Here is a 27705-nt window from a genome sequence, read left to right on the forward strand (position 1 = left end):
CCATAACATAATGATATTGTCATTATTTTCCCTGAACACAATCTCAACCATGTTTTTTTTTAAGTTCTAGTATTACTATTATCAAAAACATATTATGTAACTCTGTATAGATGAATAAAGTCTAAGAAAAAAACGTACCTCAAAGACATAGAGAAAACGGTACGGTGGCCTAGATGGCGTTACACATTTGGGGAACGCTCGACTAGATGGCGCTAATATTAAAATTTGACATTTTAAACCATATCAAGGTAACAATATGGGACAAATTGTCAAAACTGAGTTGAGAGCTTGTGTCGAGAGATGGCAGTCTATGCACTGTGATTACACATTTTACTTTGACAGTAACTCTCTTTAATACTCTAACCTCTTTGCTATTATACAGGGTGTAAACCTAATACGGGCGAACCTCTTAACGGTGGTGAGTATAGGACATAAAAAATGGAATTAGATAACTCTTACTTAAAATTGAAATAATTTTTTTATCCATACAAATTAATTCGGCCCGCAACGTAATGCAAACACACTCGCGTTTAACGCTCGTTGACAGTTGTCATTGATTGTCATCGCAACAACGTTTACAGTACATTGCTGCTGGGAATTTTTTCAAAAATTCATTATGGGGTGAAAATTAAGAGTAACTCAAAAACACCTCTTAATTAATGATAACAATATTGAATTATATGCCTGGTTTCATTTATCGCCCTTATTAGGTTTACGCGCTGTATATTTTGTAGTTCTAGAATACATTTTTGTTTACAGTAGATTTATGCATACTGTAATGTAAAGCCTGGTGCCCCGTAGCCGAATGGCATTTCTGCGACGCGAAACGAAAACGAAACGCCGCGAAAGGAAGTCTGGCTCTGTCACGACAATACGCAAGAGCGATAGAGATATATATCTACGATGAGCGTCGTTCGTGAGGTAGTCGTGAGCGTTTGTGCCATTCGGCTACGTACCCTGATCAGAAATATGACTATGCGCGATGTTGCGGAATTTCATTCTAGAACTATTTTTTTCATACTATCTGTATAGTAGAACTGTCAAACCCATACATTAGTGAATTACAGCGCCCTCCTGACAATAGTCACATTTCTGGCATGCCTTTAATCCTGTTAACGTTAGTATCAAAATGTGTAAGTATGGGAAATTAATTATTTCCAGATTTCTTTCTACTGATGTAGCTGGGTTGACAGTACCTATACCTACCTATGACAGTAATCACTCCACTCTACATTTCTTTTGCTCCACCTATTTCACCAAATAAATATTCCAATGTTTAAAAAATTCCACTATCTGTATGCATCCGGAAATCCGTTGAAAAACGGATGACCCGCAGCCAAATTGCAAATTGTACAGTGAACCGTTTAGAGTGACCTTAACCCGAGCGCATAAATTGCATAGAGACAGGTAGTGACAATATATTCGCCATATATCATCGGAGGGGGTCCAAGGTCCCTGTTCCCCTAGTCTGGCTGGCGGGAGAATTTATATGCAGATTTTGTTTTGTCTCAAAATAGACACACATGTGAATGGTCAATGACAAAGGTGCGAAAAGGCTTTCCTTCGTATTTTAACGGAAAGGTACGAACGTGTCATGCTATTTCAGTCAGACTCAGTACAAGACGCACTGACACTGTTTGAATTTGAACTAGCATGACAAATAACTAATATGTAAGTAGTTATATATTTCCTTTATAATTTTCGGTTTTTCAATTTTCGAAATCGGACTTTCAGATGATCGCTTTTAACATTGTTAAAGAGCTCTCAAATTTAAAGAGTTGTTTAAAAGCTTCAGGATACAGGGCTTAAAACGTATTTAGGTCTGGTCTAGGCAAAGCTCCGTAGCGGATTTAGGTAGCTATCGGTGCTACAATGCCAGCTGCATTTCGTTCGGCATGAATCGTTTACGATTATTCGCTAGGCGTTGTCAGGGTTAAGTGCTGTGCTAAGTACTTACTATGATGGATGATTATACATTATACTCCCCACTTTTGTTTTTATACTACGTCGGTGGCAAACAAGCATACGGTCCGCTTGATGGAAAGCGGCCACCGTAACCGTATGAGTGTCACATGCGCGTTGCCAACCCATTAGAAGCTTGTACACTCCCTTTTACTGTGTTAAGTATAAGTACACAGCAAAAAAGAATGTATAAGTTCCAAGGAGGGTTCGGGTTACCGACGACTCAAAGGACAATAAACGGAACAAATTAGTTCGGGGACTTGAATTCATTCGCTGATATTTCGTACCTAGTTCCGAAAAACTCATTGGTCGAGCCTGGATTTGAACCCGCGACTTCCGGATTGAAAGTCGGGCGTCATATCCACTCGGCCACCGCTTCACCTGCTTTTTGGGACACGTATCAAATATTAGGCTATATTTTCCAAGAGCCAAGAAGGATTTTAATAGCATCAAAAACGTTTCATTTGACCCGCAAAGGTGTAAAGTACATGGACTTGCCTTGACATTCAGTTTTAGTCACCTTTGTTTATTCACGTAAAATAAAAAGGTAAAAAATAAAAAGTGATTAACAATAGCACACAAAAAGATTCCTTTGTGATTTTCGTCATTCGGATATCCTTTAACTTAACGACATTATGTAAGTTAGCACCAGCAACAAACATAATCGCGTAAAATCACGCTTTAACTCCTCTGACGTTTAGAAGATGGCGTTGTCCCCGTAGTCATGAAGAAGACCTAATTTTACGCGATTAGTATTAAATAATAATGTAACTTTAATGTAGTAGTAATCAAAGTTTCGTAATCAAAGCTTTATTCTTAAATCATTCATAGTGAAAAGTTATGAAAATTAATGTAAGCACTTATTGCCCATATGTTAACAATGTTAACTAACGACTAGCTAACGATAAGTCAAAATACTCATCGTTTAGACATATAATTGTTGTTACGTGACCAAGTCTTCGCACGTGTATCGTATGACATTTGTCAGTACGTACGAAAATTGGGGCCACCTTTTTAAATTTCGACCTGACCTGACATAAACTGAACCACTTTGCGCACTAGTGAAATCAATATTGTGCTTTTGATAAGAGCACTCTCAGATACTTTAAACCATATGCAATAGCTTATTTGACTAATAAATATAAATAAATAATTGTGTTAAATAATTGTGTTAATTGATTGGGTTAAATTGTGGCGTAGGCGAGAGGCTGGCAACCTGTCACTGCAATGTCACAGTTTCGTTTTCTTTCAACCCCTTATTTGCCAAGAGTGGCACTGAAGCTATAGTAGTTTCATGTGTTCTGCCTACCCCTTATGGGATACAGGCGTGATTGTATGTATGTATGTAAATATAAATAAATAAAATGGAAAAAAGTTTTAGTATAAATATCATAATTTAATGATCACACCACATTAAGTATACCTAATTTAAAGTAACACGCATAGTATCATTTCTATCGATTTATCAAAGTTAAATTTAATAACCTTTTCAATAGAACTAGATTTCTATGTGATTTCGTAAAGCCACATTAAAGGAAATACTTGCAAGTGTACCACTGGGTTAAACCACTCGACTAGATTAGTTATCTGTGTACACAGCGGTCTATTTCAAGTGCACTTTTATGACTACATGGAATGCAAGTGTTTGACTTACTATTTAGTTGATAATTATTGATCTAATTAAATATTTTCTGACACTTTACAAAATACATAAAACAATTTTGAACTGCTGTTTTCTTACGAGAAATTTCGATCACAGACGGCCAAAAAGAAAGAGTTTCTTTCTCTACACGACAGCGTTGTTTTCTGTCCTTCGGCCGGAAAGCTTCAAATTTCAGGCCGCTGCGCTAAACGATGTTACCGCTTCCCAGCTCCGTCGAACAGAAGAATAGTATACGACTGGTCTGGCTCAGTCGGTCGGTAGTAACCCTATCCAAAGGTAAAGTTTACCTTCGAGATGGAGAGCGACAGATCCCTACCTTTCCTGGATGTAAAGTTAAAAGCTAAACCAGATGGAACCCTGGCACACTCCGTATACAGAAAGCCCACCCACACTGACAGGTACCTGCAAGCTTCTTCCCATCATCATCCGAGACATCTGCAATCGGTGGTCACATCCCTGGTTAACAGGGCTCGAGACTTATGTGACTCTGAACACTTAGACGAGGAGTTAGCCCATGTTCAGAAGGTGCTGAGGAAAAATGGGTATTTGCAGACAATCCCGCGCAAGACTAAGAAGGGGGAGAGACATCCGCAGGTTGACAGGCAACCAGCCTTTTTGCCGTATGTGAAAGGGATAACGGATAAAGTTGGATCAGTACTAAGAAAAGTCTCCATTAAGACTGTATACACACCGTTATCTAAAGTAGCGAGTCTCTTACGCAGTCCTAAGGATGTCATTCCGTACCAAAGTCCGGGTGTCTACAAGATAGATTGCAGTTGTGGAAGTGCGTATATTGGCCAAACAAAGCGCAGCGTTCAAGAGAGGGTGAAGGAACACATAGCGGCAGTTAAAAATCGCCATATACACAAATCTGCAATCGCCGAGCACTTGCTTACTGCGGAAACGAATCACTGGATTGAGCTACACAAACCCAAAGTTCTTTCCACCGAGCGACACTATTATCCCCGGATTGTGAGGGAGGCGATCGAAATTAAAAAATATCCTAAAAACTTTAACAGGGAAGACGGGTATAGATTATCGCCAACATGGGGACCAGTGATTCAAATGTTCAAACCAAAAGATCTATCTTCGGACCAGTGCGCGGATGTTGTGAGTGCTGTGTGTCGTGCGGTGGGAAATAAACAATAACTAAAAGCGGGTAGATTATATTTATTTGTCTACCCCGAACATTTATATAAATTAATATCGGGTAGTTTTGTGTTGTTTACATCTCCGGTGACACTTTGCTGGGACGTCAGTCTTCCGCGACCACGGCCAGTGCAACCTGGCCGAAACGTTGGGAAAAAAGGTAAAAATAATGTTAATTAATCGCGTTCGACCTGTGTGTGACTTTAAATATGGGTAGTAACCCTGCCTGCTAAGCCACAGTCCTGGGTTCGAATCCCGGTAAGGGCATTTATTTGTGTGATGAGCACAGATATTTGTTCCTGAGTCATGGATGTTTTCTATGTATCTATTTAAGTATGTATATCGTCGCTTAGCACCCATAGTACAAGCTTAGCTTAGTTTGGGGCTAAGTTGATACGTGTAAGGTGTCCCCAATATTTATTTATTTATTTAGTATACACACCTTGGCTAGTAAATAAGAAAGCCTCAGATCTCATGTTTGTTACAAACACTGTATTTTACGTTTTAAAAGGAGGTAAGATTTATTCATAGATTGCTTTTAAAATAATACTTATAAGCTATTTTGTTGCGGAATTTAACTGACATTATGTAGATAGGTATTAGGTAACTTAAGGTACTTTGTTTCTTTGCTATATTTAACACGTTTGTGTCATAAACTTCTTTTGCAACAAGTTGAGTGCAGTAAAATGCACCGAGTGAAACGTGTGCCATGTAAAAGCATTATTTACATTTACGACTATGTTAAATTGTTAATATTACTTATTTTTATGATTTTCACAATGTATAATAACGTAGATAATAACTGGTTATTTACCGAAATTATGCACATGTACGTACCAACAAAATTTGCCACAATGATTGTAGGTATAATGCTGGGTATAGTTTTGTTGTAAGTAGGTAGGTACTGAGCACAGTCAACTACAAAGAGATGTATCCACTTTTTTACCTTATTGCATTGTAATAAGGTGAAAAAATGTATACATCTCTTTGTAGTCGACTGTACATTGTGTCCGCGGCCGGCAAAACCTTCCATATTGTCGCTTGCCATAAAGACTCTTTGGCAGGTTATTCAAATAAATATACAAGCAGATCTCATCTTTATTGTAACCGACAAAGTGGGACTCTTTGCTCGATACTGATTACGTGTTTATAAATCCGTGATTTACGGACATCAATTTACTACAATTGTCATTTTTTCTCTGCAATAGGAAGACGAGCATTGTCGTAACTATTGTGGCTAAGTGAGAATAGTGGAGTCAATCAATCAAGGTTAAAGAAATATGTATTATACTTAGGAATGTAAAGTTCAGCTAAAATGGTTAATTAAGTTCAAACTCTTCAAGCTGACGACGACCGCAGGCGCAGTCGGTAGTGACCCTGCCTGATACGCCGCGGTCCCGGGTTTGAATCCCGGTAAGGGCATTTATTTGTGTGATGAGCACAGATATTTGTTCCGGGTCATGGATGTTTTCTGTATAATTGTGGCTCTAGTGTAAAAGGGCACAAGTCTCGCGGAGCGCAGGTGAAAAACTGCATAAGTCATATATGGACATACACCCTTTTTCACCTGCGATCCGCGGGATTTGTTTACTAGAGCCTCATTATTTTAGAGCCTCAAGTATTTAGAGGTAAGTATATATTATATATATATATATATATATATATATATATCGTTGTCTGAGTACCCACAACACAGGCCTTCTTGAGCTTACCATGGGCCTCAGTAATCTGTGATAGAATGTCCTACCTATAATACTAGTAGAATAGAATAGAGTAAAATTCGTAACGCAAGTGTGACAGGGAGCCACACGTAATCAACCGGTCTAGCCGAAATGACAAACGTTGACGCCAATCTAAACGTTGGTGACTACATACAGAAGAGCGATAGAGATAGCGATAACGATATTATCGTAAGCATTTTGTGTATTTGGTTACGTATGTGGTAGGTCCGCAGGCGAGGAGCGATCGCTTCGTCCGTCCACAGACGTTGAGCGCATATAATGCCGCTCTGGTCCACTGGGCCTCCACAAAGAATGAAGGCTGAGGGACTGTTGCGGATCGTGACCGGAACGGCCAAGCCCAGCTGAAGTCCTTGTGACCCTGGCCAGCTCAATATTAGTCGGGTCTTACATACTCAAGTATGCACTTGTATACCTGCAGAAAATGACTGCATTGTAAACCACAATTACGAATTGCGAAAAAGCGACCTTTGGTAAAGTAAGTAGTGTACAAGTATTTGGAACCCTAGGCCACTAGAACCATGTCAAAATGACAAGCAGTAAGAGATTTCTTACAATCTGATTTATAACGTCACTATGACATAGTTCTACAGTGGCCTAGGGTTCCAATTGGTTGACTGTACTTAGTTGACAAACTTTAAATTTGAAAAAAAAACACCGCACCGATTTTCATCAAACATGGCTTAGAACGCTCCAGACGACTAATTAAAAAAAATCTAAATCTGTTTATCCGTCAAACTTATAGGTTGTTACCTTGTCGTTTTTGCGTCGGGGGTGAAAAAAAAATTAAACAACTATACCTATTAAACTCATATCAGACCGACCGAACCGAGAAGTAAGTCAAATTTAACTTGCATGTTCCGTACAACAACCAGTGTAACACAAAACTTTTCCCCTCACTATAGCGAGGAAACTAAAACTCAAAAAATTCATTTATCACTGCTTCAGTAGGTCCACACTTCCACAGGTGGTAATCATCTTTATTACTAGATTCACCTACTTTTACCAATTTTAAAGCAGTTAATTTGACTTTATTCAAGGTCAAATTACTTTACCCACTACTGGATAAAATGCGTTTTTACCCGCTGGTATTAAAGGACAAAACACGTGTTTCCGAGCCAGTGAGGGGAAAATTATTTATTTGCAAAAATAAAAAACAACAACAACAACATACAATCACGCCTGTATCCCATGAAAGGGTAGACAGAGCACATGAAACTACTCAAGTTTCAGTGCCACTCTTGGCAAATAAGGGGTCGATAGAAAACGAAAGTGTGACATTGCAGTGACAGGTTGCCAGCCTCTCGCCTACGCCACACTAAGTACAATAAGTGTAGTAATAGTGTATGGTACAATAAGTGTTATTGAAAAGTATTTTTGTACAGACATATTTTGCCCATGGTGCTTGTTTTTTTTTCATGTTTATTTTTCATAATTCTCAAAAAAAAAAAAATTGGTTTTTTTTCTATTTGCAACCCTAACTGAAGGCAACTGTACTAATCACGTACTAATAACGTTTTACGAGTACATCTCTTCAAAACAAACCTAAGTGCAGTTTACCCAACTGCGACTGCTACAATGAGATGATGCGTTCTACTTGCATGACAATCGAAGTCGGTTAATGATGATGGCATCCTCACACAAAGGACTACCTCACTTGCGGATAATGGTGACTGGTGTCCTACGTAGCAACCTGTGGTTAGGCAACAGTACACTTGGTTGCTTAAACACTGGTTACTGATTTTTTGCATTAATTACATAAGGTACAGAGGGGTAAATCTCGACTGGGGGACAATTATAACTAATTATTTTTTTCCATTATTACACCATAATTTGCTATAGTGTTAAGTTCTACAACTTTTCTACATGTATCCACTGAACACGCCTGCCATATATAACCGGTGGACACTCTATTTAATAATGCAAACACTGTAAAACATGGAAAAAATGGACCAGTTATTTTTGATTTAAAAATATATGAAAGAGGCGCGTTCCTATAGCAAACATTCTAAGCTCGTGTAGGTGAACGCGTACTATGCTTGTATGAGTGAAATATGATAGGTCGACTGTTCGCGTTTTTGACAGGCGGTAACTGTGAGGTAACTGAGAGGGGGTGGCCGGCGCTTTCAGCGGGGAGCGGGAGTGGCCATACTGTACAATAGTACTCTTTATTATACTGTGCCTTAACTGTAACTAGTTCCCTGTGATACAGGCATAGCCTAGTGCGGGGACCCCTGGTATATTCTGTTGTGTACTATTTTCCTAATAAACATATTCCTAATTAAGTAGAAACGATATATCACCGTCTTAATTTCTAATATTTCTAAACTTGGAGGTAGTACCTATGTCACATTACGGAATAGGGGAAGGCTGCGATCATTGGACCAGCGCCTTGATTGGACCACTTAAATATTTCAAAATCTAATCGTGATAGACGGAATTTACTAAGGTACTTTCCTTGATTGGACCATTGGTCTAAATTTCCTAAAGCCGGGGTTACATTAGGGCCGCGCCGCGTGTCGCAACGCAATCGGTTACATACATTGTTACACAGATTGACTGAGGCCCACGGTAAGCTCAAGAAGGCTTGTGTTGTGGGTACTCAGACAACGATATATATAATATATAAATACTTATATACATAGAAAACATCCATGACTCAGGAACAAATATCTGTGCTCATCACACAAAATAAATGCCCTCACTACTGACTGCGCCAGAACGGTCGCCACTTTGCGCATTTTGTATGAATGTGGTTACATTAGCTCAGTCCCGCGTGTCGCCGAGCGGCCGTATAACCGAATACAATCCCACGCGTTGCGACACTTGCGACACGCGGCGTGGCTCTAATGTAACCCCGGCTTCCAAAGAAGGCAACAGCCTATGAAAAAATTTCCACGATTTTTCTCTAAATTTATACTTACTTTTAACCTTTTTTTAACCCCCGACGCAAAAACGACGGGGTGTTATAAGTTTGACGTGTCTGTCTGTCTATCTATCTGTCTGTCTGTGTGTGTGTGTCTGTCTGTGGCATCGTAGCTCCCGAACGGATGAACCGATTTAGATTTAGTTTTTTTTGTCTGAAAGCTGAGTTAGTCGGGAGTGTTCTCAGCCATGTTTCATGAAAATCGGTGTACTATGTCGCAGTCGAGGGATATTTCAAAATTTTAATTTTGTGGTTAGGTTAGTTATTTTGAATAAGATAATTCATAAATACATGTCAATAGTTTTATTTTTTGACATAAAATCTATAAATTATAGAACAGCGAAGTTAAGTGGTCCAATGATAGCAACCTTCCCCTATGTTATTTATAAACTGATATTCTAAGATTCGTGTTAGACGGCGGTAAACATTGCGACAGATAAATGTTACAAGGACGAGAGCGGTCCTTATTGACATGCAACTGTGCGGAAAATTGTGTAGGCATAGGCATCAGTTCTTAATCATAAGTTTATGAGAATATGCTTGTGTCAGGCCTACGTTATGTAACTATGTATGTAATGGAATCTAAGGAAGCTAATTTAACCATCTTCCAGGAGTCGTAGCGTAATGAAAATTGGCAGTTATATGTAGTTCCGATGACAATACAATAATATGGTACTGTTGAGCTGATCTGATGATGGAGTCGGAAGATATGAACTGGAACTACATGATGGAACATCGTATCATAGCCGTTTTTGGGTTTCTTAGAAAAGTCTTGTAATGAACTTTGACTACAATTAGGTTTCAAGGTCTGATGATGAAGCCGAAAGATATGAACTGGAACTACATGATGGAACATCGTATCATAGCTGTTTTTGGGTTTCTTAGAAAAGTCTTGTAATGAACTTTGACTACGATTAGGTTTCAAGGTCTGATGATGGAGCCGGAAGATATGAACTGGAACTACATGATGGAACATAGTATCATAGCTGTTTTTGGGCTTCTTAGGAAAGTCTTGTAATGAACTTTGACTACAATTAGGTTTCAAGGTCTGATGATGGAGCCGGAAGATATGAACTGGAACTACATGATGGAACATCGTATCATAACTGTTTTTGGGCTTCTTAGAAAAGTCTTGTAATGAACTTTGACTACGATTAGGTTTCAAGGTCTTATGATGGAGCCGGAAGATATGAACTGGAACTACATGATGGAACATCGTATCATAGCTGTTTTTGGGCTTCTTAGAAAAGTCTTGTAATGAACTTTGACTACGATTAGGTTTCAAGGTCTGATGATGGAGCCGGAAGATATGAACCGGAACTACATGATGGAACATCGTATCATAGATATTTTTGGGCTTCTTAGAAAAGTCTTGTAATGAACTATGACTACGATTAGGTTTCAAGGGCTGATGATGGTGCCGGAAGATAAGAACAGAAAAAGGGGGGGGGCTCGAGGGGGGAAGCATGAAAGAAAGATCAACGTAGTATTTAAAATAAGTTGGGTTAGCGTTTTCTTGTGACCTTTAAGATCAAAAAAAGGGGGGCTCGGGGGGCGAAGCCCCCGCACGAAAGAAAGATCAACGTAGTATTTCAGATAAGTTGGGTTAGCGTTTTCTTGTGACCTTTAAGAGCAAACAAAGGGGGGGCTCGGGGGCGAAGCCCCCGCATAAAAGAAAGATAAACGTTGTATTTAAAATAAGTTGGGTTAGGGTTTTCTTGTTACCCTTAAGAGTAACAAAAAGGGGGGCTCGGGGGCGAAGCCCCCCGCATAAAAGAATGATTAACGTAGTATTTAAAATAAGTTGGGTTAGCGTTTTCTTGTGACCTTTCAGAGCAAACAAAGGGGGCTCGGGGGCGAAGCCCCCGCATGAAAGAAAGATCAACGTAGTATTTAGAATAAGTTGGGTTAGCGTTTTCTTGTGACCTTTAAGAGCAAACAAAGGGGGCTCGGGGGCGAAGCCCCCGCATGAAAGAAAGATCAACGTAGTATTTAAGATAAGTTGGGTTAGCGTTTTCTTGTGACCTTTAAGAGCAAACAAAGGGGGCTCGGGGGCCAAGCCCCCGCATAAAAGAAAGATAAACGTTGTATTTAAAATAAGTTGGGTTAGGGTTTTCTTGTTACCCTTAAGAGCAACGAAAAGGGGGCTCGGGGGCGAAGCCCCCGCATAAAAGAAAGGTTAACGTAGTATTTAAAATAAGTTAGGTTAGCGTTTTCTTGTGACCTTTCAGGGCAAAGGGGGGCTCGGGGGGCAAAGCCCCCCGCATTAAAAGAAAGATAAACGTTGTATTTAAAATAAGTTGGGTTAGCGTTTTCTTGTGACCTTTCAGAGCAAACAAAGGGGGGCTCGGGGGGCGAAGCCCCCGCATAAAAGAAAGATCAACGTTGTATTTAAAATAAGTTGGGTTAAGGTTTTCTTGTGATCCTTAAGAGTAAAGAAATGGGTGGCTCGGGGGGCGAAGCCCCCCGCATGAAAGAAAGATCAACGTAGTATTTAGAATAAGTTGGGTTAGCGTTTTCTTGTGACCTTTAAGAGCAAACAAAAGTATTTAAGATAAGTTGGGTTAGCGTTTTCTTGTGACCTTTAAGAGCAAACAAAAGAAAGATAAACGTTGTTTTTAAAATAAGTTGGGTTAGGGTTTTCTTGATACCCTTAAGAGCAACGAAAAGGGGGGCTCGGGGGGCGAAGCCCCCCGCATAAAAGAAAGATTAACGTAGTATTTAAAATAAGTTGGGTTAGCGTTTTCTTGTGACGTTTCAGAGCAAACAAAGGGGGCGCGGGGGCAAAGCCCCCGCATTAAAATAAAAGATAAACTTTGTATTTAAAATAAGTTGGGTTAGCGTTTTCTTGTGACCTTTCAGAGCAAACAAAGGGGGGCTCAGGGGGCGAAGCCCCCCGCATAAAAGAAAGATCAACGTTGTATTTAAAATAAGTTGGGTTAAGGTTTTCTTGTGATCCTTAAGAGTAAAGAAAAGGGGGGCTCGGGGGCCGAAGCCCCCCGCATGAAAGAAAGATCAACGTAGTATTTAGAATAAGTTGGGTTAGCGTTTTCTTGTGACCTTTAAGAGCAAACAAAAGTATTTAAGATAAGTTGGGTTAGCGTTTTCTTGTGACCTTTAAGAGCAAACAAAGGGGGGCTCGGGGGGCGAAGCCCCCGCATAAAAGAAAGATAAACGTTGTATTTAAAATAAGTTGGGTTAGGGTTTTCTTGTTACCCTTAAGAGTAACGAAAAGGGGGGCTCCCGCATTAAAAGAAAGATAAACTTTGTATTTAAAATAAGTTGGGTTAGCGTTTTCTTGTGACCTTTCAGAGCAAACAAAGGGGGGCTCGGGGGGGCGAAGCCCCCCGCATAAAAGAAAGATCAACGTTGTATTTAAAATAAGTTGGGTTAAGGTTTTCTTGTGATCCTTAAGAGTAAAGAAAAGGGGGGCTCGGGGACCGAAGCCCCCCGCATGAAAGAAAGATCAACGTAGTATTTAGAATAAGTTGGGTTAGCGTTTTCTTGTGACCTTTAAGAGCAAACAAAAGTATTTAAGATAAGTTGGGTTAGCGTTTTCTTGTGACCTTTAAGAGCAAACAAAGGGGATCTCGGGGGGCGAAGCCCCCCGCATAAAAGAAAGATAAACGTTGTATTTAAAATAAGTTGGGTTAGGGTTTTCTTGTTACCCTTAAGAGTAACGAAAAGGGGGGCTCCCGCATAAAACAAAGATTAACGTAGTATTTAAAATAAGTTGGGTTAGCGTTTTCTTGTGACCTTTAAGAGCAAACAAAAGAAAGATAAACGTTGTTTTTAAAATAAGTTGGGTTAGGGTTTTCTTGTGACCTTTAAGAGCAAACAAAGGGGGGCTCGGGGGGCGAAGCCCCCGCATAAAAGAAAGATTAACGTAGTATTTAAAATAAGTTGGGTTAGCGTTTTCTTGTTACCCTTAAGAGCAAACAAAAGAAAGATAAACGTTGTTTTTAAAATAAGTTGGGTTAGGGTTTTCTTGATACCCTTAAGAGCAACGAAAAGGGGGGCTCGGGGGGCGAAGCCCCCGCATAAAAGAAAGATTAACGTAGTATTTAAAATAAGTTGGGTAAGCGTTTTCTTGTGACCTTTAAGAGCAAACAAAAGAAAGATAAACGTTGTTTTTAAAATAAGTTGGGTTAGGGTTTTCTTGATACCCTTAAGAGCAACGAAAAGGGGGGCTCGGGGGGCGAAGCCCCCCGCATAAAAGAAAGATAAACGTTGTATTTAAAATAAGTTGGGTTAGGGTTTTCTTGTTACCCTTAAGAGTAACGAAAAGGGGGGCTCCCGCATAAAAGAAAGATTAACGTAGTATTTAAAATAAGTTGGGTTAGCGTTTTCTTGTGACCTTTAAGAGCAAACAAAAGAAAGATAAACGTTGTTTTTAAAATAAGTTGGGTTAGGGTTTTCTTGATACCCTTAAGAGCAACGAAAAGGGGGGCTCGGGGGGCGAAGCCCCCCGCATAAAAGAAAGATTAACGTAGTATTTAAAATAAGTTGGGTTAGCGTTTTCTTGTGACCTTTAAGAGCAAACAAAAGAAAGATAAACGTTGTTTTTAAAATAAGTTGGGTTAGGGTTTTCTTGATACCCTTAAGAGCAACGAAAAGGGGGCTCGGGGGCGAAGCCCCCGCATAAAAGAAAGATTAACGTAGTATTTAAAATAAGTTGGGTTAGCGTTTTCTTGTGACGTTTCAGAGCAAACAAAGGGGGGCGCGGGGTGCGAAGCCCCCCGCATTAAAAGAAAGATAAACTTTGTATTTAAAATAAGTTGGGTTAGCGTTTTCTTGTGACCATTCAGAGCAAACAAAGGGGGCTCGGGGGCGAAGCCCCCGCATAAAAGAAAGATCAACGTTGTATTTAAAATAAGTTGGGTTAAGGTTTTCTTGTGATCCTTAAGAGTAAAGAAAAGGGGGCTCGGGGGCCGAAGCCCCCCGCATGAAAGAAAGATCAACGTAGTATTTAGAATAAGTTGGGTTAGCGTTTTCTTGTGACCTTTAAGAGCAAACAAAAGTATTTAAGATAAGTTGGGTTAGCGTTTTCTTGTGACCTTTAAGAGCAAACAAAGGGGGCTCGGGGGGCGAAGCACCCCGCATAAAAGAAAGATAAACGTTGTATTTAAAATAAGTTGGGTTAGGGTTTTCTTGTTACCCTTAAGAGTAACGAAAAGGGGGCTCCCGCATTAAAAGAAAGATAAACTTTGTATTTAAAATAAGTTGGGTTAGCGTTTTCTTGTGACCTTTCAGAGCAAACAAAGGGGGGCTCGGGGGGGCGAAGCCCCCCGCATAAAAGAAAGATCAACGTTGTATTTAAAATAAGTTGGGTTAAGGTTTTCTTGTGATCCTTAAGAGTAAAGATAAGGGGGGCTCGGGGGCCGAAGCCCCCCGCATGAAAGAAAGATCAACGTAGTATTTAGAATAAGTTGGGTTAGCGTTTTCTTGTGACCTTTAAGAGCAAACAAAAGTATTTAAGATAAGTTGGGTTAGCGTTTTCTTGTGACCTTTAAGAGCAAACAAAGGGGGGCTCGGGGGGCGAAGCCCCCCGCATAAAAGAAAGATAAACGTTGTATTTAAAATAAGTTGGGTTAGGGTTTTCTTGTTACCCTTAAGAGTAACGAAAAGGGGGGCTCCCGCATAAAAGAAAGATTAACGTAGTATTTAAAATAAGTTGGGTTAGCGTTTTCTTGTGACCTTTAAGAGCAAACAAAGGGGGGCTCGGGGGGCGAAGCCCCCGCACAAAAGAAAGATCAACTTTGTATTTAAAATAAGTTGATTTAGGGTTTTCTTGTGATCTTTCAGAGCAAACAAAGGGGGGCTCGGGGGCGAAGCCCCCCGCATGAAAGAAAGATCAACGTAGTATTTAGAATAAGTTGGGTTAGCGTTTTCTTGTGACCTTTAAGAGCAAACAAAGGGGGCTCGGGGGCGAAGCCCCCGCATGAAAGAAAGATCAACGTAGTATTTAAGATAAGTTGGGTTAGCGTTTTCTTGTGACCTTTAAGAGCAAACAAAGGGGGGCTCGGGGGGCGAAGCCCCCCGCATAAAAGAAAGATAAACGTTGTATTTAAAATAAGTTGGTTTAGGGTTTTCTTGTGATCCTTAAGAGTAACGAAAAGGGGGGCTCGGGGGGCGAAGCCCCCCCGCATAAAAGAAAGATCAACGTAGTATTTAAAATAAGTTGGGTTAGCGTTTTCTTGTGACCTTTAAGAGCAAACAAAGGGGGGCTCGGGGGGCGAAGCCCCCCGCATGAAAGAAAGATCAACGTTGTATTTAAAATAAGTTGGGTAATGGTTTTCCTGTGACCCTTAAGAGCAAATAAAGGGGGGCTCGGCAAAAAAGAAATACTTAAATTTTGTTTGAATTAGTTGAAATGTGACAATATTTTCTAATCGAGTCAAACAAAATCCCACAAGCTGAGAGCTTCAAAACAATGTATGGCGAAAGTATGTCCCTCTAATGTCTTCAAAAAGTCCGCGATGGCACATGTCTATATTGTCTATCTTTTACGGATAACTTACTAGGTATAAACATTTTTATGATAATACCGTAATAAGAAGGTAGCCGCTAGTTATTATTAAGTAGCAATTAGCAATAAGTACACGTTAAGCCACAAATGGCATGTAGAATCCGCCTACTTGAAATAAATTTATGTATAAATGTTAAAAGTATTTCATTATTAATGACTAAAAAGTATAAAATAAATTAATAGTTTAAAAAACACTATAAAACACGCTTTTATAAATGCACGTAAAAGCCAAAAATAAATTATGGATCGTTCAAGTTGTCTCTATTTGTTAGCTGAAGTTTAAAAACTATGTGCTTTTAATTATATTTGATTGTAAAAGCGTGGGGCGCTGGAACAGGAAAGACTTTCTTGTAAACAAATACTAATCCGAACTTCCTGGCGAATGAAGTTGCATAAGAACATAACGTTTACATATGCCGCCTAAGGGTTACCAAAGAGAACCAAAGATATCTCGTCCACGAACAAGAACTCTGCATCCTGTCACTGTAGACACTTTCCCCTTTTGTACTTTGATTACCGGAAAAAAGCGGCGTTCTAAGTGTCGGTGACTGTCGACTCTCCTCGCTACTAGCGCATATTTTGTCTGAGTTCGACAAACTGGTACCTACTTTGAACACTGACTTTTAATTGATTTGACTGTTTAATGTAGAACCTACTAGTCATGCTGCAACTCCAGTTAGCGCGTCAATCTGTGTAACCTCCTTCCCGTAACATAGCATAATTTGATTTATCAGTAAGTTATACAAAAAGTCTTTCCTGTTCCAGCGCCCCACGCTTTTACAATCAAATATTATAATTAAAAGCACATAGTTTTTAAACTTCAGCTAACAAATAGAGACAACTTGAACGATCCATAATTTATTTTTGGCTTTTACGTGCATTTATAAAAGCGTGTTTTATAGTGTTTTTTAAACTATTAATTTATTTATCTAAAGACGTGATATATTAAAATAGAACCGAGCGAAGCTCCCCGTTAAGCAAGCAGAACTTGCGGTAACATTGCTCAATGCTACATCTGGGAGCTTGAAACTTACAATTGCAAGCTTGCAACGTTTGAGCAACGTTTGAGGTATATTGATGTTAAACGAATTCGGCCGCGCTGTAGATAAACCCTGTAAGTTTCCCAGATCGGATTTTTACAACTTTCTATAACTTTGAATAGCAATGTTGCTGATACATTGAAATATAAACTTACTGGAAAGTTATGACGAAAACTTTTAATAAGTTCATTTTTCTACATTGCAACAATAGCACAATATGAAACTTGTACGTAACTTACACGCTATTCATTACGGCAATGTTACATTTACAATACACCAATAAGTTTGAAGTTTTATATTGTATTAACTTTTCACAGATACCTTTTAATAAGTTACAAATGTAACATTGCTTTAAATAACTATTGTGAAGTTCCTTGCAAGTTTCATTTTTGTACATTGCAACAATAGCACATTATGCAACTTGTACGTAACTTACACGCTATTCATTACGGCAATGTTACATTTACAATACACCAATAAGTTTAAAGTTTTATATTGTATTAACTTTTCACAGATACCTTTTAATAATTTACTAATGTAACATTGCTTTAATAACTCTTGTGAAGTTCCTTGCAAGTTACACTTGTAATGTACCTAAAAGTAGCTCTCATAATGTTTCATTTGAAACTTCTGCTATGGTTATATTTGGTATGTTGTGTCAACGAATCACTGGCAGTTTATTCGTTTAGTGAAATAATAATATTGCTGCAATTTACTAGATGCACGTTTTGTGCAAGTCACTCGTGAACCGTTCACACAATATTTCATAGGGATATTTCAGGGAACGTGATTTTTGTGGTTGGTAGGACGTCGCAAATATAACTGCACGCAAGGTGCTCTGCAATCTGCGTGAGCCTGAGCGAGCCTCGTGCGGCTGCCAGCTGCCGGTTCAAAGAGATCTCGCTTGATTCGATCGCGATTCGATTGAAACAAGCTAGATTCTCTCCAAAAGCCGACAGCCAAAGGCTCGCGCGCGAGTATGCTCGACAGGTTCGGATCCGTGCGCAGCTTTTACAGATACTTCCCAGCATAATTTTAATGATTATGTATGATCAAAATAACTAGAAACGAAAAAGTCAAACTTAAAAACTACCTCACACAAAAATTATTGATTGTAAAACAAAAACATGGATATACAGACAACATAATTATTTTATTTGAAGTTTTTTCTTCAGACCGCAAAAACAGCACCATACTAATGAAAAATGATATGTATACTTATGTAGTGTTAGACATTTGAATTGAACATATGTTATCATAATACACACAAACACTATTTTAAAACACTGCGTGAATACTACGACGGTTAAGAGCCCGCAGGACCCGAGCTCCTTCTCATATTTGAGAATACACCCGTCGCGCTGAAGATGCGTCACTAAGGCCGTTCGCACACGCACCTACTCCTCGCCTCAGGTGACATACCTGCAAAAAATTAAATTCATTAAATCTATAATTCTGATTGTACACGTGAAACATGAGTTTGCCGCTGATGAGATGAAGGATTTATGATATTTTGTATGATTTAACTTTATTGATTATTATTATTATTTGCCTGAGCGCTTTTGGAGCTCGCATCCTGCACAGTCTCCAATACGTCTGCACGATTTCTTAGAAACTGATAAGTCTTCAAGAGGAGACTTTGCAATTGTGGTTTTGTACATGGAATTTTCCTGTACTTAAAATATTTTATACCATACAAAATTACAAATGAAGCATTAGATAATTATAAGAAACACATTCGCAAAAGTTATTTTTAAATCAAATTTCTATTGAATATGTCTGATAGCGTGCATTAGGGTAATTTCGAAAGTCACAGAAAAATCACCATTATTTCCATCATCATATCAATATTCCCCTTTCGAAATTACCCGAGCATTTCTGTGCTTCGAAATTACCCCAATGCACCATGCTAAAAGAGTTGACCGTGACGTCACTAAACACGAATTCCTACTATTTCCATAATTAGCAAACTTAAAAAGAAGCTGATTTGTGTGCTACTCTGCGGAGGCGAATGACCGAAATGAACTGAATCTTTCCGTGCTCTGAGAATCGGTCTTTGCTCATTTAGTTCAGTACAGGATCGGCGAACACGAGCGGTTTGGATCGAGAACGAATGTCTGACTGCGCCGACCGAGAGTGAGAGCAGAGCAACAAAAAAGTCAAGTTTTCATATTAAACTTCGGTTACTTACAACCTTTCGGCCCGGAATGTTACTATCTGTAGACTATTCGTATCATTTTGACACTACTCGGTCCCATTCGTTCTGATCTTTCCGACCGCAACGGTCGCTGGTCTGGCTGAACTAAATGAGCAAAAGACCTAAAAGAGCGAACTAGTTCGTGGGGGCGACTGAACGAGATCGGAGCGCTCCGATCAACGAACGAAACGGCACAAGCCTAATGGCGACTCTGCGGATGCCAGAACCATAGCGAGCATCCAAAAGTCCCAAGCCTAATAATGAAATGCAACTAAATGTACATATTATGTTTATGACTGTACCTATACTGCCCCGCTAAGCCGAGTGGCGCTATCTCAAAACCAAATGATTTTGGAAATGGAACTGTCAGTTATAGATCCATACTAATATTATAAATGGGAAAGTGTGTGTGTCTGTTTGTTTGTCCGTCTTTCACGGCAAAACGGAGCAACGAATTCGAACGAATTGACGTGAACGAGTTGACGATTTGACGTGGTGATTGATTTTTTAAGTGGATATAGTTGAAGGGATGGAGAGTGACATAGGCTACTTTCTGTCTCTTTCTAACGCGAGCGAAGCAGCGGGCAAAAGCTAGTACTTTATAAGTTAGCTGTGGATTTCCGTTTGAGATAGCGCTTTTCGGCTTTAGGAGGCCAGTATAGGGGGCAACGAAATAATGGGCTTTGAGCGTGGAAGGGACATATCTCCGTCTCACTTACCTGTACACCTCCTGACATAATAGCTCATAAGCAGGGAGCGTACTTTTCATGCCGATGACATTAATCTGACATCACGCTCCAAATTGGGTGATCCCAAATAGTTTTATTGTAAATTATTAATCATTAGTCGTCAATTATTTTAATCATATACAAATTACTTCAAATACAGTAGTCCATTTACATGTGGCATAAATAATACCTACTTGAAATGTGAAACGTGAATAAAATTATTTGATTTGTTTTTATAAATAAATTTAAATAGTATTGTTAACAACACATTACAATAAATACGTAGAAAAGAGAATTTCTCTCTAACGTAAAGCACACCATCCTTCTTGCATTCATTACCATGCAAATAAATTCATAACTTAAAATGATATTGATGACTAATGATTAATAATTAACAATGATACAATTTGTGATCATCCTATATGGAGCGTGACGTCAAATTGATGTAATCGGCACGAAAAGTACGCTCCCTGCTCATAAGGTTCAGGTGGAATGCGGAATTACTGAAAGTACATAAATTTACTAAGTTGTAATGATTTTTTCAATACGTACATAATAAAAGGCATTTGTACGTCAATTTCCATAAGAAAAAAGTAGATAATGTAGATTCTATCTATGAGTACCGATACAATCAAAGCCCATTATTTCGTTTCCCCCTATAGGTGCAGTCATAAACATCATACGTACATATTGTACGTTATACGTAATTACGTACATCATTTTACCATAGTTAGTTGAAGTTCATTATGAAGGCATCGCCGCCGCGCCGCAGAATAGCACACGCTGAATTGACTAAAAGGAAAGTAGACTTCCCACTTAATGCTAGTTAGTTACACTGTCCAGTTTTTGGACAACTATATATATTATAAGAGTGACCCACATGTACGTATGAATACGCTTAGGGAGCGCACTGACAAATTTGTTGAAACATGGTCTACAATAAATTTAATTGACTTACGAGATTTGTTATTAAGAGTAAAGTTTAAAAAAAACCGGCCAACAGCGTGTCGGGCCACGCTTTCCGGCCGTAGTTTTCCGTATTTTTCTCAAAAACTACTGAACCTATCAGGTTCAAAACAAATTTTCCTAGAAAGTCTTTATAAAGATCTACTTTAGTATTTTTTTTTATATTAGGGTTCCGTAGTCGTAGTTTCGCCATGTCTGTCTGTCCGTCCGTCCGCGGATAATCTCAGTAACCGTTAGCACTAGAAAGCTGAAATTTGGTACCAATATGTATATCAATCACGCCGACAAAGTGCAAGAATAAAAAATGGAAAAAAATGTTTTTTTAGGGTAACCCCCTACATGTAAAGTGGGGGCTGATATTTTTTTCAAACCAACCCCAACGTGTGATATATTGTTGGATAGGTATTTAAAAATTAGTAAGGGTTTACTAAGATCGTTTTTTGATAATATTGATATTTTCGGAAATAATCGCTCCTGAAGGAAAAAAAGTGCTTCCCCCCTCTAACTTTTGAACCATATGGTTAAAAAACATGAAATTTTGAACTTGATAGGTTCAGTAGTTTTTGAGAAAAATACGGAAAACTACGGAACCCTACACTGAGCGTGGCCCGACACGCTCTTGGCCAATTTTTAGGGTTCCGTAGTCAACTAGGAACCCTTATAGTTTCGCCATGTCTGTCTGTCCGTCCGTCCGTCCGTCCGCGGATAATCTCAGTAACCGTAAGCACTAGAAAGCTGAAATTTGGTACCAATATGTATATCAATCACGCCAACAAAGTGCAAAAATAAAAAATGGAAAAAAATGCTTTATTAGGGCACCCCCCCTATATAGTCTTTATAAAGTTCTACTTTTGTTATTTTTTTTTCATATTTTTTTAAGTTGATAGGTTCAGAAGTTTTTGAGAAAAATACGAAAAACTACGGAACCCTACACTGAGCGTGGCCCGACACGCTCTTGGCCGGTTTTTTTTTTTAAACATATGGTTCAAAAGTTAGAGTTAGAGAGTCTTTTTTTCCTGTAGGAGCGATTATTTCCGAAAATATTAATATTATCAAAAAACGATTTTAGTAAGCCCGTATTGATTTTTAAATACTTATCCAACAATATATCACACGTTGGGGTTGGAATGAAAAAAAAATCTGTCCCCACTTTTACATGTACCCTAACAAAACACTTTTTTTCCACTTTTTATTTTACCACTTTGTCGGCGTAATTGATATACATATTGGTACCAAATTTCAGCTTTCTAGTGCTAACGGTTACTGAGATTATCCGCGGACGGACGGACGGACAGACAGACATGGCGAAACTATAAGGGTTCCTAGTTGACTACAGCACCTTAAAAATGATGTGAGATTGAGATGATTATTTATCAATACATTCTTATTATAGGCTACTTTCCTTCTAGTCAAATCAGCTTCTTTTTAAAAACTCTCAAAACGAATTTGAATGATTTGCTGATATGGAAATTAAATGAAAACGTGTCGACTGACATCAAGGTCAACTCATATGGTCATTATAAATTTCAATGAGACTTCTTAAATAGAAATTGGGTTTAAAAATATGGCAGATTATTTTTAAAGGCAATTTCTATTTAAGTTTTGCTTCGTCAATCTCCTTGCTCTCGTTATCACTACTGTCATTGTCCGACATTTTGTATTACTGAATAAAAATACAGAAATAAATAAATGAAGAGAAGGGTAAAATGTGCAAGCTAACCAAATTCCATCGGGCCAAACAAGGTGAGTGCACTGTCGCGTTGACACATGGATCTGCAGTTGGAGAATGGCCTGGCACGAAGTAGCGGGGCGCTGGGCCACAACCATCTGAAATGTCCGGTACGTGGGCTATATAAAGCAAGTGCAAATAACAGGGAGGGAGGTGCAGAAACAGTTAATGAGAAAACCCAGGAATATTTATGAACACACACAAATAATTTGCAATTAAATGCACCCAAATATCAAATGCTACGCAAACGCTACACATCTCTTAGGTTAATTAAGCTGAGCTCGGACTATCAAAGGGTCATGTTGGACTATTTACATGACGTTTTTATACTTGGTACACAATAAAATACAAATATAAATGTTGTAGACAAGATACAAATATTGTACTCTCGACGGCTTTTTATTGTCAAGTTGTAATATCAAGCAATCACAACTGACTACATACCTAAGGGTCACTTGCACCACCGAAAATGGAGGGTTAACCCGAGGCTAACCCACCATTTCATATGGAATTTGACAGTCGAAAAGGGAATCAAAATAGACGTATAAATGCGCAACTACCTTTCTAAGCTTGAGAAAGATCCGCCGCGTCATTTGCACCCGACGAGTCCGACGACGAATGCGTGATGACTTGATGACGTGGCACTGGGATAGACTTCACTGGCCATTGCTCGCAGGCCGGGTCCTGTCCTGTTGTTGATCGCCGACTTGTCCAGGATGGCGGCAGATGATGGGGCATGGGGCAACAAAAAGAACCCTGAACCTGAAGACAGTGAAAAATTATATTGAATTAGAATGTTTAAAATAAATCGCGTAATGCGCCATGTCGGTCGTCCGGTGGCGAGCCTTTTTTCTGTAATATGATATCTTGGGGATTCACGCCGCCTCAGTGCGCGCCCCGAGACACGCAACGCTTAAGTGGGAACGCTACCACAATAAACTCAATAAGCTATCGAATAGTTAACTGCCACATAGGCTGTAAATGGGTAATTAAATAGCAAATCTCACCATTTTTCCGATCCGGTCAGCTAGCTTCAGCTAGCGGATTTATTTTCAAGTTCACACAGGCACGCACGACACGATAGAAGATGGCGGCATTGCATTGGCGTCCGCCGTCACGCTCCAGGCACAGTATAAAACCAGTAATAACTCTTCTTACAAACTTCACGCCGCGCGGTGTGTCCCCCTCCCTCCCCTCGCATGCGGCGAAAACATGCGAAACTGGTGATTATTGGGCTGGACAGTCGGGGCCGCGTTTGCGCGCTGTGTTGACGTGTTGAGTTCGGGAGAAAATGACGTCAGCACCGAAGACATATTTTCGTTACTGTAGTGTTTATGGGTGTATGGAAAGTTCTCAAAATGCGGAAATGTCATTCTTTAGAATTCCTAGACACCCAGAAAAGTAAGTGGTTGTTATATATTTGCAGTGTTAGGTACATTATTGCTTACGTAAATGGCGTAAAAGTGAGATTTAAAGCTAGAATGACACATTAAAATCAATAAGGATTTATCTGTAACGACATTTAGGTAGATGCTGCGATCTATCTAGCTCGAAAGTTTGGTACCTACTTAAATATTGTGCAAACATCTATTCAAACATTTTATGTAAATATGATTTCGTCAGTATTTAAGAAACAAATACGTACTTGAATCTTTATTAGATAAAAAGGTAGAAAGAGCGTTGGTACTAGCATAGCGCCATACACAGTTACTAATACGAGTAGGACAGTAGGTACCTACGTTTCTAGTTCAAACGAATCTTTTTTTTATTGTGATGGATTGGGTGTATTCTAGAGAAAACATATAAAATGAACACTTAAATTAACGCTTTTGCAATTATTGTTACACAATCTACTATTGCGCGTATGAGAGTAATATATTTATAATGATTTTTTGTATCTTCAATACTGACTAATGTGGTGTCATGACGTGGTATTGTTATACTAAAACCTACTTACAGTTAATAGTACCTATTAGATTTACAACAACTTACATTGTACGAAGTCGATTATAGTAACGTTGTACAACCCTGCGTGACCTTGCGCAGTAGTAACGACCGCGCCGCCGCTGCCGGAGATTAACTACTGATATATCCTTATGGCCCCTGTACACACATGGCCAACGGTTCCACCAGCTCTTTGTGAAACCCCTTGGCCAAGATAAGAGCCGCTGTTTACACATTGGCGAACCAATCACTTGGCATTGGCTCTTCATGAAAGATGGACGTGGAATGAAAAAATCTAGGAAATTCTTGGTCATAGACGTTGTCAGAAAAAAAATATTAAAAAATAATAACCCCGTAGTAAAATTAAATTATTTGCAATATTAACAATTTTTTGAATATTCTGATAAGAACATTTATCTTTTTTAGGAAATACATTAAACATTTGCAAGGTTATTTTATTTCCTAAAATCTACACTATTATTGGCATAGATAAACTTATTATTTTCGTAAATATGACACTACTGTCCTCTCTGACGGCTGACGACCAACTGAATGAAGCGCCAACGTGTAAACGCAGTTGGCCATTGGCGCCAAGATCCTTTGATGTGTGGACAAAAAACCGACACGAATCGGTTGGCCGGCAAGCGCAAGCGCCAACTGCAAACTTACGGCCAAGTAGCCCTCTACACACATGGCCAAGGGGGTTGGTGGAACTGTTGGCCATGTGTGTACAGCGGCCATTATACTGTGCTCCAGGCGTCGCGGCTTTTTTTTTTTAATTTATTTCCTGACCATGGATACAAGTCCTTCAGTCGCTCGCGGCGCGTCGCGGTCCGGGGTTGCCAACTCTAAAACCGTTCTCAGAAACAGAGGGAAAATTATATTTATAATATTCAGAGCCCGTAACTTTCATAATAATATTATTTAGTTCCGTCACCGTCAGTGGCGAAAATGCATATCGTGATTTCGCTAGGACGGGTATATACATATAAGTTGTATTTAATAAGAAACCCCCCTTAGTAATTAGTCTCTGGCATATAATTTATAAGTGTAGGTATTCAAAGAAGAAAATATTAATTTACGTGAAATGATCAATGAAGGATTTAGAAATAACTGACAAATATTATTTTGTATGTTTTAATGTTTATCTTTTAATATTTATTGTGATTTATTTTCAACACGGAATAAAAGTATAACAGCATCTCAAATAAAATAATTATAATGTATTAAATGATAATGCAAGTTTGAATATACTATACTTATGACGTTTTTCAGTACAAAATCGTGCTTCGAAGTTTCGACCCAGCATAATATAATTCGCTTCTCGCAGTGCGTAAAAAAAGACGATCTGTACTGAAAATGTTTATTAACAAAAACAAATGAGACAAAACAGAGAGAATGTCCTATATAATATTTATTTATTTATATCCGCCAGTGACCAAACTCGGCTGAGCCTGTATCTTGGCTAACTGCGAGTGTGATTAACATTTGTAATCACAAAATTTTTAGGGTTCTGTAGTCAACTAGGAACCCTTATAATTTCGCCATGTCTGTCCGTCCGTCCGCCCACCCGCGGATAATCTCAGTGAGACGTTATCACTAGAGATCTGAAATGTGGTACCAATATGTATATCAATCACGCCGACAATGTGGTAAAATTAAAAGTGAAAAAAATATAATATATATTAGAATACCCCCTACATGTAAACTGGGGAGTGATTATTTTTTTCATTTCAATCCTAACGTGTGATAAGTATATTGTTCGATAGGTATTTAAAAATTAATAGGGGTTTACAAAAATATATTTTTTTGATATTGTTAATATTTTCGGAAGTAATGGCTCAAAAAATAAAAAATAAATGTGCCCCCGCCCCCTCTAACTTTTGAGCCACAACTTAAAAAAATATGAAAAAAAATCACAAAAGTAGAACTTTATAAAGACTTCCTAGTAAAATTATTTTGAACTTGATAGGTAGAACAGGTTTTGAAAAAAAAAATACGGGAAACTACGGAACCCAATACTGAGCGTGACCCGACCCGACACGCTCTTGGTCGGTTTTTAGGATCGGTGATCCCATTTGTGTGCGCCCAGTAAGCTAGCAAGCCAATCCAATACAACCCACCGAACACCGAATCCCCCAATGTTTTAGCTTTTTGAGTAGGATGGTAAGGTAACTGAGACAGAGTATATCCTAAATCTCTTTTATACACTGTGGGAGTGAATAGGCCGAAATATATTTAACCATCCCTTTTTTGTGTAAATCAAACAAAAAATATTACATGAATTTAGTTTCTGAATGTATTTCCATGTAAAAAGTAAATGTTTTTCATGAAACGAGTTTTAACTTTTTTTTTTCTAAAAACATGATTCTTGAAACGAGTTTTAACTTTTTTTTCTAAAAACATAATTCTTGAAAGATTTTACTTTTCACTTTTTGACATTTATCAATGAGGATAGTGAAACTTCAGTGAAACTAATCTCCATAGTGGCATCAACTCCCTTAAAAAGATCTTTTTTACTGAGTAACAATTAGATTTTTTTTCAATTGATAGTAACTCTGAAGCTAGGCGATGTCCAAAAAAGTATAAGTAGGTACATGACAATATAGTCTCTAAAAGTGGTCAGAAATACACTGTTAAAATCTTTTGACGACGTTAAAAATATTTAGGGTCTGTTTAACAATGTCTAACTAAAGTATAGCTAATCAATAAATAAAGATAAAACATCCCACAGTTTGCGTTTTGGTCCAAGAGCTGGCAGGATTTTTGAGCAGGTCCTTGAGGCAACCTGGAAAGGTGCTCAGATGCTTCTCTAATCATAACCCACATCAGGTCTGCAAGTCTGGCAGCTGGGGAGTGGGGCTTTATCGAGCTATGAATTTTTTAGGATTTAATTTTTTGGGCCCAAAAAAGGTGTTTGAGGCAACCTGGAATTATTAAAAAGTGAAAGTAGAGTTCCTCAGAAGTCGCATAGTGTTCATGCCAGATAATTTGGCCGGGTTCTTCACCGTGCCAGAACCGTGCAAAGTGGTAAAAAAAAAATCCAAAGAAGGTTCTTGAGGCAATCTGTCATTTTTACCAGTAAAACATGAGGGTCTAAATAGCCATGAAAAAATAATGCCATGACATGAGG

The 27705-nt window shown here is 38.8% G+C and overlaps 1 long non-coding RNA gene across 1 annotated transcript; it reads right to left on the reverse strand.

The window, feature by feature from the left end:
* Window positions 1-18142: 18142 nt before the first annotated feature.
* LOC125237612 lies at window positions 18143-23755 on the reverse strand. Its single transcript, XR_007178355.1, has 4 exons — window positions 23636-23755; window positions 23189-23390; window positions 22620-22726; window positions 18143-18430 (listed from the first exon to the last, which is right to left on the reverse strand). It is a non-coding gene; the product is annotated as an uncharacterized LOC125237612 (long non-coding RNA).
* Between the last annotated feature and the right edge of the window lie 3950 nt (window positions 23756-27705).

Source organism: Leguminivora glycinivorella, chromosome 21 (genome assembly GCF_023078275.1).
Source record: "Leguminivora glycinivorella isolate SPB_JAAS2020 chromosome 21, LegGlyc_1.1, whole genome shotgun sequence".
NCBI classification, from domain to species: domain Eukaryota; kingdom Metazoa; phylum Arthropoda; class Insecta; order Lepidoptera; family Tortricidae; genus Leguminivora; species Leguminivora glycinivorella.